Below are 16,300 nucleotides of genomic sequence, written 5' to 3' on the forward strand. Positions count from 1 at the left end.
TGATTGGTGTGATGTGTGTAAAACCCACTCCACGCCTTCTCTCCTCCCTCTTTCCGACTTGCACAGGTAGGAGGGACGGAGTTGGGAAAGAGGAGTAGCTGCGCCAGGCGCACGGTGTGCCAAACTTGCAAAATCCGCCAGGCCACGCCCAGTTGGCGAAGCGCAGGTGCGCTGCGCCCCCGCCTCGCCCGGTCTGCGAAACTAGAGCACTGAGTATGGATTAGGATGGTGAGAATGCATTTAGTTTTGCATGTGTAGTCTTAAACCAGTTTAAAACTTTGACTTCATGATGGCACCAGAGAAAGAATGAGATATTACAGTTCATTCTAACAGGGACATGACTGTGTTTTCCAAATTTATTGGCATTTCACCCAACATTTGTTGAGACATTTCACTAAAAACTACAAATGTGAACCAAATTTTGGCACCAGAGAAAAGTCAGGGAATTACCAAAGTCGTTAGGAGTCATAGTCTTGAAAACATGAATGTCCTTTAAAAATTTTTGTGCCCATCCATCCAATAAATGTTGAGTTACCTCAGTCCAGACTGTGTTGCACCAACACACAGACAGACCTCCCTAGAACCCTGCTACCAGCAATTTGTTTTGACTGTGTATCTGTTGCTTTTCAGAAGAGAGGATGTTGTTAGTAGTTCAACCTCTTTAAATATAAATGCAGCTTTGCAGACACTGCTGACTTGTAAGGCATTGTAAACTACCTTGCTAGACCTCTCTGGAAAGCACAAAGTAAGCACACTGTTCGTATGCCACCAATCAATGCCTTGGACCAAGAGGAATGAGCTTTTGACTCACTGACTGAGGGACGGCATCAATACAAAGCGTTCACCCTAAACAAGTCGGAAAACACCTTGGGTTCCAGCACTATGTCCCATTGATTTCTGTTCAGCTCAACGCGGATTCTGCAGCATTTAGACATTTAATTCCCTTTCAAGCAAAGTCATTACACAGCCGGGCATTTAATTAAGCAATCACAGCGGTGCAATCTGAATGATTCAGTGTCTAAATGAGGGCCAAGTTGGCAGTGTCTAAATGTGGGCCATGTTGGCATTATTGTGTCGTTACAGCTTCTAATGAAGCCGCTTCCAAAATTTAAGATTTATAGAAAAATACAATTCTTGAGAGAGACATGCCCTTCTTAACATATGAATCCTACAGCTCCTTAACAACAGCTTACAAAAACAAAGAAAAAGGTCAACATTGTAGGATTCACACGCAATAAATCCACATAGTTAGACTCTTAATTAAATGCATCAAAGGAGTTTTTGAAATGGAAGGAGCCAGGTATTCACGGCTGACCTATTTCCTCCGCAAAGAAACATTCGAGGGGCATGGGCACAGATGTGTCTGAGGATGTACTGGGGAGGTGTTCTCACCTCTCCACGCCTCTGTGAACAGGGCGACAGTTTATTATGTCTGGATGTGGCCTCTGTGTGCTTGGTTTGCCTTTCCCCAAATGAGCTCAGCTGTAATGACATTGAAATTCAGAAAATGTTCATAGTCGGTCAGTCAGCACTGCTTATTGTGCACGTCGTAATGAAGAACTGCAAATACAGTACTTTGATACATTTTAATTTTTGCAAATCATTCGAGTCATCAAGTCTTTTCTTAAAGTTGTTGATTGCCCTGCCACGCTGTATCAGCACTGTTTATCAAAAAAATAATTACCCAGAAAAATAGGAAAACAATATTTTGCACTTTGTGATTCACTCATTAAACAATGCTATCAAGAAATGGCAAAACTCCTGCAGCCGATAGAAAATAGACAATTAAATTCATGTCCCATTGAAGCAGCGTGGACAAATAATGTGAATGAGTTTATGGTCTTAAATTACAAATTGCTTACAAATATAAGTCTCTGGTAAACGGAGAATTAATTTCATGGCAGGTTTGCCACTGACGCTGCAAAAACCTTTTTCAGCACACAAGCCGTGTACTGTTCTGTGTGATTCTTTATCGCTCGTACTCGTCTCTTTGTAGTGGGCAGGTGTGCAGGTGGCACCAGCACCTGCAACTGCACCTGTGTAGTTTGTGTCACAGTATGCTGGTTTCTCAAAGCCATTTGTTCCCAATCATGTTAGTGTGCTCTCTGCAACTGCTCCAAACATACTGGTGACTGGTTTTTCATCCATATTTTTACAAAACAAAAGAACTTCTGTGATGTAATTTCCTCCTAGTGTCTATGGGGATTTTAAAGGTATAGTTCAACATTTTGGAATAAACTAATTTGCTTTCTTGCTGTGAGTTAGATAAGAATATTGATACCATTCTCTTGCCTCTATTGGACTGAATAATGTATTTAGCTGGAGTCAGCCACCCTAGATTAGATTGGCTAAGCACAGAGGGGGAAACAGCTAATTTGGCTCTGTCTGAAAGTAACAAACCAGCACCTCTAAAGTTCAATGACTTAATCAGTGAGTTTTAGAGGTGCATGTAGGCCAGGCTAGCTGTTTCCCCCCTGTTTGTCGTCTTTGTGCTAAGCTAAGCTAACTGGCTGCTAGCTCCAGAGGGCTGTACCACAAAGCAGAGTCAGGCTCCCTTTGTCTGAGCTGGCTTGACAAACCCTAAAGCCTCAGTCAGAGGTAACGGGTACCATGATGGTGGTTATCAACTTGCTGTATTTACCCAGGCTGCACATTCACATAAAATAAAGTTAAATGACATGTTCAGCATCTGTAATATGTTTTTAATCATTGAATCATATTTAAAAGCAGTCACTACTGTTTCTTCATTTGAAGCAACAGTAGTGACTGCATTAATATTACCAATTGTGTGAATTCACGACTTAATATACTTATTTTACCACTCTGTTTGTTTCTAATGTGACAGCTGCACATCCTACAGCTCTGAAACTTCTAACTTGATGCAGTAGATTTAAAGGTTACACTCAACTGCATGTATATATTCTAACACTGTCCTATAATGACGGAGACATGAAAATCACTTACTTTTTTGGGTAAATCAAATGCCTAGCACATTTGCTATTTGGTGTTCTATTAGCTGTAATATACCAGCAGTGTGAAACAGACTTCAGCAAATCAGGACCAAGCATAAAAACATAATCCAAAGTGGTAACGTTATGGTATGGTTTAAAGGAATTATACCACATTTCATATGTATATAAACATCATCCTGATTAAAAATTTAGTGATATATAAAAGTATAGACGGCTTCTCTTATGGCCACTGTGGGCCAACGGACCAAAGAACACTACAAACACATTCGGTAGTTCAGGAAGAACAACCTTGCAAATCAAATGAAACTTTTTCTGCATCACTGATGTAGGCTACTGTAAGTTCTCATACAAAAAAACAAAGAAACAAACAAGAAAAGTTGGATAAAGTGCATTTATAACATTTTCCCTCAGCTTACAATCTGTATAGCTCTTATATTGAATATTGACTAAGGGTGGCACTATTCAAAGGAGTGGCGAAAGGCACTTTTAGAACAATTTCAAGCTGAAACTCTGAACAAAACTTGGTCCTGACTAGGTTAGGTTTTCTGCATAGTTTACCATGGCAATCTAGCCAGGTTAAAAGAGAGCGGCCTTCGTAGGATGGAAAACTGACTGAACATACCTCGCTGGCCCACGAATCTTGTTTCACCCTTCAGGTTCCTAGCCTATTTCCTGTGGTATCATTTTCTAATCTAACTCTAACTCTCAGCAATAAAGTAAATAAGTGTATTAAACAAAATGTCGAGTTATTCCTTCATCTTTTATGCCGGTGAGCATGACCAATGCCAAGTTTACACCACAAGTTTGTAGCCTTGATTTTTCTCTCACTGACAGTTTTTGGAGATCACAGAGAAAAGCCCTAGAGGCAAACTGGTGGTTGCTTTTGTAAGCAACAATCGCTATGTGTGAATATTTAAAGATGGCAGAAATGCACCAATGTGTCAATGTGCTGCAAAGGCCCAGGAGACATCTAGCAGGTTCAATATCCAGACCTGTCTGCAAGTCCAAATCCTGTTGTGTGAAATTAATTTTGACCGACAATGACAGCAGGGACCATCTAATATGGAGAGGAGCCATTCTCTTCTCCATATTCTTTGTTTTGTGTCCTTTATTGTTTTTTTTGCTGCGTCGGCCAGTAACAATTCGCATCACAAGTTTCTTGCGGTCATCCATTTTTGGAGGGAAGAGCTCCTGTCTGACTCTTGGTCTTGCTGTCTTGTGATCTGTGTGACCCCTGTCACCGATCACTCGTGTAATGTGCTAACCACAACTTAAAGATGCCCCACTATAAGGTCATGTAATGTGATCAGAACAGCAATCTCACAACTTTGAAAGTTGTGCAGTGTGTAGATGCCATCAAGTTATTCTATGGCTCAGTGGACCAGAGCCCTGTGCCACAGTGATTGTGGAATTATTTCATTCCAAATAGAAGTTTTGCTTGATAATGACACCTGGTGATTTTGCATTTTTAAAAAACTATATTTTCCCCAAACTTGAACTTTGACATTCTAAACTCTGACTACAGATGTTAATCAAAGTCAAGACTTAATCCAGGCCTGATAAGATGCTCTATTTAACAGGCTCATTTTAGCGGGGGGCTCGATCAGGTGAAATGAAGAGGAACTGATTGCTTGTGGTGATTGTGCTGATTACATTTTAAATTTAAAACTTTCCTGGTACATGGTCCTGAAGAGTATTGCAGACAATGACATAGCGGGCTTAGTAAATGCCAAGGTGCCTGCAATCTCATAGTCTGGGAGGGAAATACCACACTTTATTTTTGACTTTAGTTGTTGAAGTTACAGAACTGTGGCTGTGAGGATGTTGCAAATGGAAAAACAAACAAAAATCTACTCAGGGTAACTCTTTGTATATGTTAGTACTGCAAATAGTCTACAATTCTGATGTGTAGATATAGCTATTTTCCTTCTTGACCAACTCTTTATGTCTCTCGTTGGTAAAATATATAAAATAACACTGAATTCTCCCCACCACATCCAAATGCTGAAAATACAATTTTCATATAACCCTTTGTATGTACTGCCCCAGCAGCATTTATCATCAACACGTCTTTGAATAAAACAGTCATGTTCTATAGGACGAAGAGTTCACCATTCCTGACTCTCTCTCATTGTGACTGTGGACAGAATTCACAATGACCGAGATCCGTGTTGCAATTTCCCCCCTAGTCAAAACATTATGGATGCTTGTGCTACAGCTGTCATATAAATGACATTTGAAAATACACGATGAAAGGAATTTGCATGAAATACGGCACTGGATAAAGCATTAGCATATTTGGAGGGGGGGTATTTGCAATTGTGTCCGTGCCCTCTCTTGGAGATGACAGATCATGTCATGTACATACAGTACATGCGTAAAGCCCTCCACAAGCTGCTAACTGCAATTTAAAAATCTAAATAATTACAGAAATAAGGAAATATTAATGTGTTGAGAGCAGGATTGTACCGTGTTTACATCCACACAGTGCCCAATGCAGGTCTATAAGGCATTCAGTCCAATCACTGTCTGTAAGCACGAATAACCTTGTGCTAATGCAGGTTCACAAGAGGACTGAGACTAATCTGTGCTATGAAACCAATGTGTAACCCCTTTCAGTGACAAAAACGGGAGACTCACAAATCATTTTACAGAATCACATCAAGTTTTTGCAACTCCTGCATCCCAGTGGGTTTAATATCATGGCAGAGATATCAATTTCAATGCGTAAAATCGCTCTTGATCTCTTTTACATCATTTTGCATCTTTTCCAATTCGTTCTCCAAAGACTTGTGTGTTGGTGTGACACCGCGGATTAAGGAGCTAATGGCAAACTCGCCATCTTTTTGACTGCGTGCTGCAGTTGTGCAAAGTTAACTGTGAGCAGGAATATTTTAATGTCGCTCTGTGGCAACACAAACACCATCACCTCCTGAGTGTATTCGCTAAGGTCCCATGACCAGCTGCTCATCCTCGTGTGTTAGGTGTTTGAAAAGAAGGAAAATGAACAGCGTGGTTTTTATCAAAGAAAAATCCTTGTTGTTGGGCAGTTTTTTAGCGAAAGAAAGGTCATCTTTGTGCAGCACTGCAGCAGATTATCTGTATTACAAGGATGATATCCAAAGTAAACGGTCAGAAAGTCATCTCATGAGCATGCACAAGCTTGAATCCGAGCTCTCGCTATCTGGCTTCATCAGTGTATTCCTACTACTGTTGTTCAAAGCTGCTTTTCTCCAACTCTCCCTGCATAACTCTGGAGAGGAGGGAGAAAAGTACAGTAGTTTGAGGTCAGAGTGAGAACAGAGACATTGCACTGTATCCAGCGTTTCACAAATCAGGAGAGACTGCTAGTTCACATTTGTTGGCACATTTAGCCAAACACATGAAATACCTCCTGGGTGAAACTGAGAGAACTGTTCACTTGGATTTGTAACCGAATATGTCACGTGTAGTGGTCAGCAGCACACTGCACTGATGGACACTACCCTGCAGATTATATACCTTAAAGACTCTTGTGTAACTGTAGCTTTTGTTTTATGTTTGACACTTTTTCACTTAATGTTTTGCACGACATTTTCCCCCTAAAAACAACTCAAATGCATCACCACACAGCTGGCTTTGTTTACACGGTGCTCTACAGATATTTTGAGATGTTTTTTTTCTCACTTTGACTTGTCACCCAAAATGTTTTGTTTTATTCAATAGTTGTTCTGTCAGTGGGTTTGTTGGTTTTGGTTAAGCAGCCGCAAAGGAATAATTACCAAAACTCTTTCGGGCAGGAGTAGTTGTGGGAGTTAACAGATGATGCATTGCAAATATGGAAATGTATTAATCAGAATTCTAATAGAAGTTTGCAGAAAATAAGTTTTTTGTTTTTTGTTTTTTCAGAATTCCTCATTACTAAACTAACTTGTATTACAAATTGAAATGAAGCATTATTTTAATGGCTGTAAACGGTAATATCTCCCAGGCCAATTTAGAGGTAATAGTATGACTTTTTTTTTTTTTTTTTTTTTTTTTAAGATATTTTTTTGGGCCATTTTGCCTTTAATGGACAGGTAAGCGTGAAGGGGGGAGAGAGAGGGGGATGACATGCAGCAAAGGGCCACAGGCTGGATTCGAACCCGGGCCGCTGCGGCAACAGCCTTGTACATGGGGCGCCTGCTCTACCACTAAGCCACCGAAGCCCCATAGTACGACTTTTTTAGCGCGAAAATCTTTAATGCGACATGTGTTCTTGTACACCACCTTTCGGGAAGAATTTTATAATATTCTCTCCATGTTTCCCGTTCATATGAAGAAAAAAAACAATGCACATCTTTTAATTTAAGCAGGACCACAAGTGTATATTAATATGTGCACATTTTGTGCCTTAAACTGTGTGTGTGTGTGTGTGTGTGTGTGTGTGTGTGTGTGTGTGTATGTGTGTGTTGGCACTCATGTTTGTAACTAGAGGTGTGCATGTGCATGCATGCATATTTTCATGTGAGAGAAAATTGTTCAATAAAAGCACACATTTATTGGTGCTCAGTATTAGTGGTCCATGGTGTGTGATGCTGGGAAATTAGATGGGAAACTTAGCAAATATACTTCATGCATAAAACAACAAAACAACAGCAGAAAATCAGTCATTAGTTTTAACAAGGGTAATATAACAACACATTTAATTTGTTATATAGGCAAGTGTGCATATTTTCTGAAGTTGTTTGCCGGTGGAACGCCGTGCGTGCCTCAGTAAAGACGTCAAGGGCGATTAATTTGTTGCAGTTACGACTTGTGTTTTGTCTTACATTGACTGTAATACGTTTGACAGATGTAAGGGCCTATTCACTGGATGTGACAAACAGAGCACATATAAATCAGTTCACAATAAAAATGTGGTTTGATTGATGAATATTAAGAACTCAAGCCAGGATCTGCAACTCTGTTGGACTGTAGTTTAAATGTAGTGTGTTGGACATTAGTTGCATGTGATGATAAGCAAAAGTTGATTTTCACACTTTCTCAAAGTCAGTGAAAACAAAACAGAGCAGTGATGTCATCGGGGCTTCTACATATTCAAAATATCCATCTCCCATCACCCATCTTAACTTACCTGTCCTCATCATCTCCACCAATAGTCAAATTTGAGTTATAACAGCCATTATAAAACCATATAGCTCTTAAGATAAACCACAGAGAGAGGAGTGAAATCCATAGAGAGGCCTACCTTGAGGTCGAAGGTGTGAAAGTCATGGAACATTCTCTCTCCTGAGACCTGTGACAGAGTAGAGAGGGGGGAGGGTTGAGACGTCAGTCATGATTAGGCCACAGTGCAATTACAGAGCAGCTCCTCTGACAGTGATTGATCAATGAGGAACTCCCTTAATGAAGACAAGGACTCAGGGGCTCCCAGGAGCAAATTGGCAAAAGTAAGTAGTGGGAATAGTGTCCCCAGATTGCTAAGGCACTAAGAGGATCATCCCGTCTGGGGCAGCAGTTTGTACAGGTGCATGTCTGATTTCATACAGTCGGAGCAGAAGTCAGAATGAAGTAATACCAAGACTATCAAAAGTTACAGGGGGATTTTGTCCATCATGGCTACGGTTTCCTGTAAAATTCCAAAATACTTAATGATTCTGACTAAAAAATTTTCAAGGCTAAAGTCATCAACAATAAAAAAGTGGGGGAAATACGGAGGAAAACATCTAATTATTTCCAAATATAAACCTTGAAAATTGGTCCTGTATCTCAAAAAATGGGTTTTTTGAGTTAGTAGCACTGTGAAGCAATGTTTGCCTATCCCAGCTGATGTTCGGCGAGAAGCAGGATACACCCTGGACAGGTCGCCAGACTATCACAGGGCTGACACATAGAGACAGACAACTATTCATGCTAACATTCACACCTACGGCCAACTTAGAGTCACCAATTAACCTGCATGTCTTTGGACTGTGGGAGGAAGCCGGAGTACCAAAAAGGAAAAGAAGTCCGCACACCAAAAAAGCTCCAATGCAAATAAAATTTAATCACTTCATGGATGGGTGACGTTTCGGGCACAAGGCCCTTCCTCAGACCAGGAAGCCGGAGTACCCCCAGAAAACCCACGCTGACACAGAGAGAATGTGCAGACTCCCCACCCCAGGGTTCAAACCCACCTCGCCTCTTGCTGTGAGGCGACAATGCTAATCACTGCACCACCATGCCATCCAGTAATCTACTTTTAACTTCACTACAATTAGCATTTATACCTTCGTTACTATTCAGCTTTAAATGTTGGAATTGACTCTTAGGGAGAAGATCGCGAATGGGGCATCTCTATTGCAGTTGCCAAGTTTCCAGCTGCAGAAAGAAAGAAAATACTGAGATCTGCTCTTTTAAAAACTCCTCCTCAAGCCTTCATAAGCACATTAAAGTAAGTTACACATACTGTAGGTAAAATTGTTGTAAGCTAGCAATGGTTAGCTTCGTTAATTTTTCATGTGCAACAACAACACATGCTGTTTTGTTCATTTGTTGCAGTGGAGGTACTTTGAATAATTTTTTAACGAGGTACTTTTTACTTTCCTAGAGTTGGTTTTGCAAATGGTAATTTCCACTTTTAATTGAGTCATTTTTTGGGGGGAGTAAATTTACTTTTACTTGCTTGTAGATTTTCAGCACTATACCCACCACTGATGAGTGCACCCGGTGAAGTAATATGCAGTCTGGTCAATGTATCTATAGTATTTTGCTATTAATATTAACATTTGGGCAATCAACACATTGACAAAGATGGGTTGTATTTTTATTTTCGTGCTTGATTTTTGATGCGTCTGATAAGTATCGACCGGCTAGGATTTTATTAGCCTCATTCCCATGAGTTGCAAATCAATCCTCACTGGCGCTTTTATCTCTTTTTACACAAAACAGGCTGAACTCGAGGGCCACTTAAACACGACTGCCTCAGTTGGACTGTCAAGTACAGCCTCATTGTTAAAACACCAGAGAATGAGGAAATCAGGCCCTTGAGGCAAAAGCTTCATATGGCACTGTGTTGAAATTCAGTTTTTGATTTAGCCCTGTAATAAACTCCCCGGAAAATCTGGACTGCACTGTAGTCTGACCTACCATAAGGAGGGACACATTTGCTTTCTGTTCTATTCATGCCATGTACGCGGGTTAGGGGGGCGCCTGCCAAAAACAGCCGGCCCTTCGAGGGAGGCATCTGACTGGTGCTTCAACTTTTTTCTTCTCCAAACTTCGCAGTACAAACACACACACACTTGCACACATAAACTAATACTTAGACACAGACATTTACAAGGTCCATAAAAACAAAATCAGATGTACTTTTTGTTTGTTGGTAAAGAAATAGACGAGATGCCTTTACAGATGGTTGACTGCACGACTCAAACCAGTGGGGAACTGAATGGTGTACAGACTGGGAATTTGGCACATGTTTCGCTGGAGTTACTAATTAATAAGCAGCACGCACTGGACCACATGCTGTGTATTAATAAGTGCAGGTGCATTCCACATAATCTTTTAGTCAATCACAGTGTTTGTAGGCCGCACTGTTCAAGAACTGAATATTCATCAAGTCAGTCATTTAGTAAAATGACCACCTCAATACAAAGACACACACACATGCACCGATTCTGCAAACAATCCTGTAAAAGAAGAAATTGCTCTGTGTTTATTTAGGTGATTGATTCAGAAATTGATCGGCAGCAGGCGCAAGGCCTGAATACAAAAGAAGGCAACCTGATATAAAGTCATTTCTTTCATCTTTCTAGAAGCGCAGAGTGCTGTATCTGAGCGACTCCGAGCTCGCGCTGCACCTGTAAGTTCATACTGTACCCAAGTGAGACTAGTTCAAACATGATGGCCTTCACCTGCTATCTTTCTACTTGCCTTGAACATCAAGATTACAGAGCTCAAAGTAATGAAAGTGGGAAAGTCAAACACCCCTGGAGTGCACTGCGCCATGCCGTGCTGTTTTCCCTCAACTATCTTTCTTTTAAACAAAGTGTGCTCTTCTTTCTTTTAGCCCTCTCTCTCTGTATACCTGTTATTAGTTTCAATAGATTTCCATTCATTTCGCTCCATGCTGCCTCTCCTGTGAGCACAGCAGCTGTATCCTCATGTTATCTGCTTGTGATGCACTTTGGTTCCCATAGAAACCAGTCAGTCGCCCAGTAGCGCTGAGGGTAGAACACGTCTGTAAGTGTCTTGAAAGTGGTTATAATAGATTCTACTGTATGAGCAGTCTCTGTTTATAACTGAGTCCCTAAGTAATGTGTCGTATCAAGTGATTTCTGTGGAAATGTGAAATTTTCGCACTCTAGAATAGTATAGCCACAAGCACAAGCATGCATGAAAGCACTGAAGGCGCATATTTCCATTGCGTAACTGTAAACACATGATTCGTGCGGGACTTTCTGTACACTACTCTGACGGGCATTTTACTGTAAATTTCACGTATCAGAGATCATAAAACATTTTCCTGCAGAAGAAGAGCGAGATATTTGTGGACAGTCAGTTCTTCTGTACCCTGAGGTAGCATGAAATAATACACTGGCTGAACTCTGAACACATTTGTGTACATCAAGGTTGCATTTAGCCAGAGAGACTGAACATCTGAAGGGCTACACCATCTGTTGTTTGCCTTTTATACAATTTCCTTCCTCGTATTTCTCCACATAAATGAACACACACATCTCACCATTTTAACTTTGCTTAGTCAGAGAAGCTTGTATCGAATAACCCAGACATATTAGAATCATTTAAAAATCTGACAGAGAGCTTCAACTTGTAGCCCTCGTCTGCATGTGTATTCATACAAGTTCAAGGTAAAACGCTATCAGAGATTTTCAGACTCAACCAAAGATGCAATTTCGTTTTTAATACTGCAGTATAATATAATAATCTCAAGTCCTGCGCTTTGACAGTGACTTATTAGTCAAATCATATTTTATTGATCCCCTCCTTTATGAACTAAAATTGCAGTAATTTGCATTTGTGGTAGACAAGATGGAATTAAGACCAGAGAGAGCTGTCAGTTTTGATTCTATTTTTTTCCAACCTAATAATGTGGCCTATTTAGCTTTTACAGCTGAAAATGACCTTTTTTTTTTCTTTCTTCTTTAACTTTACCCGCTGTCTTTGTCTTGCTATCTATCTCCCTATAACTCTAAGTGACTGAGTATAGGGTGAATTTAATGATTTGATGTTAACAGTGAAATGGGTCCTTGGGAGCTTCAACAGCTGAAAAGAGCAACCATTTGGCCGGCGGACCTGCTTGCCTCAGCACTTAGAGGCACACGTTTAAATGTTCGGCTTTCACCCGGAATGGCCCACAAGAGGGACGCCTGAAGGGGGTTGGGGGTGCGGAGGCTTGATGCTGAGGTCCTGGGGAATTGCATGGTCATTCATCACATTAATGAGTCATGTCACTTTATTTACAAAAAAGGGAGAGTTTTTTTTTTTCCCATGGATGGGCTTCGCTATCGTGATGCGGCTTTCTGTTAATGTTGGCTGAAGTTAATCGAAAAAAAGGCAATGTAAGAATTAATCTACAGTAGCCCAGGTAGCCAGCAGAGCCAGGCTGATTGCAGCTGAATATCTGTGAGTTGGTTGTAATCTGACACCAGCAAGGTTCAGATTTGGCTGGGTTTATGAGATGCAGACATGGGGCGATTTTGGCTCAGAATCTAGCTCCAGTTATTAGCACTTGGGCAAGCTTTGGGCCAAAGGCGGCCCATTCATCATACCTGAGGCAAAAGTCTGTGCAACCAGCTGTGCCCGATGTAGGTCATGGTTGGGCCAGGCAATTTTGGCTAACATGGGAATGTAAAAGTCTTGGGGTGTTTGGTTTGTATACAGAACTGCTGCTTTATGAGTGGTTGTTTTTCTGTTACAGTGATGTATTTTCCATTTCAGATAGATAAAATAACAATCAACAGAAAATTATTATATATTTAGATTTGAGGTCATTCCATACCAACTCGTTCATGACCTCCCAGTTCATGTCATGGATTTTCTTGAAACAACCAAATTGCAAAATCCTGTATATCTACTCCAAATACTTGAATTTTTGACCCAGAGCTAAATTCATCATAAATGCTGTATCAGTATTGAGCTGAGGAGCTACGATTCATGTTTTGTCATGACACACAGAAAAGATGACCTCATCTAGTATGCAACAATCCAAGCTATTACAAGCTGTAATTTGAAAATTTCCTGAAGCCAATGGAAAATGGGCTCAAAAGGTATCACACAGAGATGGAAAACCTTGAAGTCAACATCGTACAAATGTTTACCGATGAAATGAAACCATTGATTGTAATCCAGTCTACTGTGAACCGGTGTTTTTGGATGTTCAATACAAATTTCAGTCCAATTGCAAGGTCCCATGAGTTTGATAGAAAGTTTTACATGTATTTTTAAAGGAAGTCAATGGCATGAAATAGGATGTCCTAGATGAGCTGGTATGGAATGACCCTGGACAGATGGAAATGGTTCTGCTCTTTAGTCGCCCATAGTAGTTCAATATATAGCTCATAGTAGCACTTAAAGAAGTATGCATAGTGCTAGCTTCCATGTGGCTGGTAAGGGTTATGGTGGTAGATCCTATTCCTGCCTGTGGATGTAGAGTGAAACAGCCTTGGTATGCAGGTTAAGCACAAAGTCAAATCCAACAATTCTGCAAACTCAGTTCCAACTACTGTTCATATCATGTTGGTGGACTATTATCACTAGCTTCCTCCCACACTCTGGTTGCCTCGTGAAAGCTCTGATACAGACAGGGCAGGGAGATTTAAATAGGAGTGTGAGGATATTGGAACTATATGACATTTTTCTTTGCCTGGGAAATCCAAATCTGCGATATTACCATTTCAGGGGTGAGCGGATTTAAAGCACGATGCACTGATAAATTTCAGGACAGGGTGAAATAGATGAATCTCAAGTTATTTACCCTTTTTAATTGGAAATGTCTGTCACAGGGCAGCAAGCCGAGTCCTCTTCCAAGCCATTATCTGTCTGCCTTGATCATTTGCAGGTATTTTATGGAGAGTGATGTGCTGAGTGTCAACGGTAGCTATTGAATTTATTCCTGCTGGATTTTTATAGGCTTAAGAATACAAACGCTGAGGAGTGGAAAAAGCTCGCAAAAGGTCAGCTTGTTAATCACATCACTACATTTACTGTTTTACAGATTCACAGATGAAGACTGATGAGATTTTACTGACAGTAAAGCCAAAATCGTTTAATTTACTTTTAAGCTGAACTCTCAAGTTTGACAACCCCTGTGGAGTTCACATGATTAATCTGTCACCGGTTGAGCTTCAAATTTACTTTCATGACTAGCTAACTAGCAAGAACTGTTATCCCCTAACAGGGGTTGGAGCTGTGTTTTCAATAGACTTAAACAAGCTGCCTTTTAGCAAGCCCTTGGGTTTCACTCATAATTGCTCCCCGGGGTCCTGTCAATAGTTTCTACCTGCTCTTGAGCTCTCATTCCCGGGCTGTCATCCTTGCTCACTGCTTGTCTGGGCCCCTGAGTGACACAGCAGCGTCACAGGATGAGCTCTGTTGAAGGATATCTCTGGCTCTAAAGGAGGACACCACTGGGACACTGCCAGCCCGGTGGATGATGTCACACTGTGACAGCGGCGACTACTTGAGCTCAAAACAGTTGGATGTGGACTGCCCAGGGACTGTGGGTGTTTATGTGGGGTTGTGTACCATCGTGTATATGCTCGAGTATGTGTGTGAAATGCTTACTAAAATGAGATCCAAATGCATATCCAGGGAAACTGCCAGACATAATATTCTTTAGAAAAACTATTTTGCTGTAAGCACAGACACATTCTTGGACTATACTGAGACTCCCCGCACAAAAAACCAAATGTGCATTCTGTACCAACAAACAATTCAATGATCTCATCTCTTATTCATACAGCACTATAAGTCTTGACAGCACCAATGTCTGTGCTAACAAAAAATATATAATACAACAGCCAAGTCATTCTAGTCTGCATTTGTCACAGCAAAAAAGACATCTGACCAAACTCTGATTTAAGCATTACTAGTAATACAAACGTTATCCACCTCTAAAGCAGTCGCTGATGTCTTTCGACCATGACAGTACTAAAAGCAACACTTTTGTTTCAGTCTCCTACCCATACAAACATGGATCTCTTGTGACTGCACATTGGCTGCCTGTCCACAGTGTCTAGCAGCAGCACATAAAGGCTCATTTGCACCATCTGCCAGTGGAGGTGACAGGGGCAACTCAAGTGCCAAGGGGCTATTGAAAAAAAAAAGTACAGCTGCCACAATCTACCTGCTCTTCTGTTTTGCACTCTATGGAATATTTCTTGGTTAAATCGGTCTTTCGGTGGCTTTTGAAGGCCAGCGGTGATGAAAGACTGAGACATTGTGCGCTTGCACACAGTCACAGCAGGGTTTAGCACTTGTTAGCTAATGTTCTGAGCTTTTCGTGGTGACAGGAGGTTGTGGGAAAGGTCTGCTTTACTTAGAGTGTGACTGCATTTGACTGCTATACTGTCTGGTGCACTAAATGGGCAGTATTTCCTGGAGGAATGGTTTTTAGCCACACTAGAGGTATGCATGAAATATCTCAACAACTACTGGATGGATTGCCATGAAATCTCGCAGATGCATTCATTGCCCTGGCAGGATGAATCCAAATGACTTTGGTTATCCCCTGGCTTTTTCTCTGGTGCCACCATACAGTTGACGTTGTTATTTTTAGTGAAATGTCCTGACAACGATTTGATGGATTGCTATGTAATTTTAGACACAAAGGTTTGGGTGGTATCACAGTATTATGATATACCAGTGTGATATTCAGTACCGTCCAGAATACAGGCTCATCTTTTTTTAACCTCATAAGGAGATGCTGTAATGACGTTGTATTGTATGTAATGCACATCACACGCCACCAGAGGTCAGTCTCTAGCTAAGCTGACAAACACGGCAAGTGCGAGTGGTGAAGATAATGTTACAGGACTGTGAACACCCTCAACAGCAGAGAGAGACTGCAGGGAAAAGCAGCATATTTTTACATCTAACTCGTGAATTAAGGGTTTATTCAGACCAAACCAGAATTGGTCATTGTTGGCCTAACTAACTAGACGACTAATAAGACTAACTAAGATCATTTTGGTGAGCTTTATTTTTTGTCAGTTTGTATGAAGTGCACTTTACCATAAGCAAACAAGGCATTTTAGCTAGTCTTAGTTCGGTGAAAGAGAGAAACGTGAATTCAGAAGGTGTACAGTTGTGTTTGTCTGTTTAATAAGAAAAATAAGTGTACAACTATTACCTTACTTTTTATT

The 16,300-nt window shown here is 40.8% G+C and overlaps 1 protein-coding gene across 1 annotated transcript in view; it reads right to left on the reverse strand.

The window, feature by feature from the left end:
- The window catches only part of LOC126404725 (receptor-type tyrosine-protein phosphatase delta-like), a 427,878-nt gene that overhangs the window by 200,110 nt on the left and 211,468 nt on the right, over positions 1-16,300 (reverse strand). Inside the window, exon 8 of the mRNA XM_050068106.1 lies at positions 8,182-8,229. The gene's annotated coding sequence lies outside the window, so the exon portion shown is untranslated. The remainder of the gene's footprint in view (positions 1-8,181; positions 8,230-16,300) is intronic.

Source organism: Epinephelus moara, chromosome 17 (assembly GCF_006386435.1).
Source record: "Epinephelus moara isolate mb chromosome 17, YSFRI_EMoa_1.0, whole genome shotgun sequence".
In the NCBI taxonomy this organism is placed as follows: Eukaryota; Metazoa; Chordata; class Actinopteri; order Perciformes; family Serranidae; genus Epinephelus; species Epinephelus moara.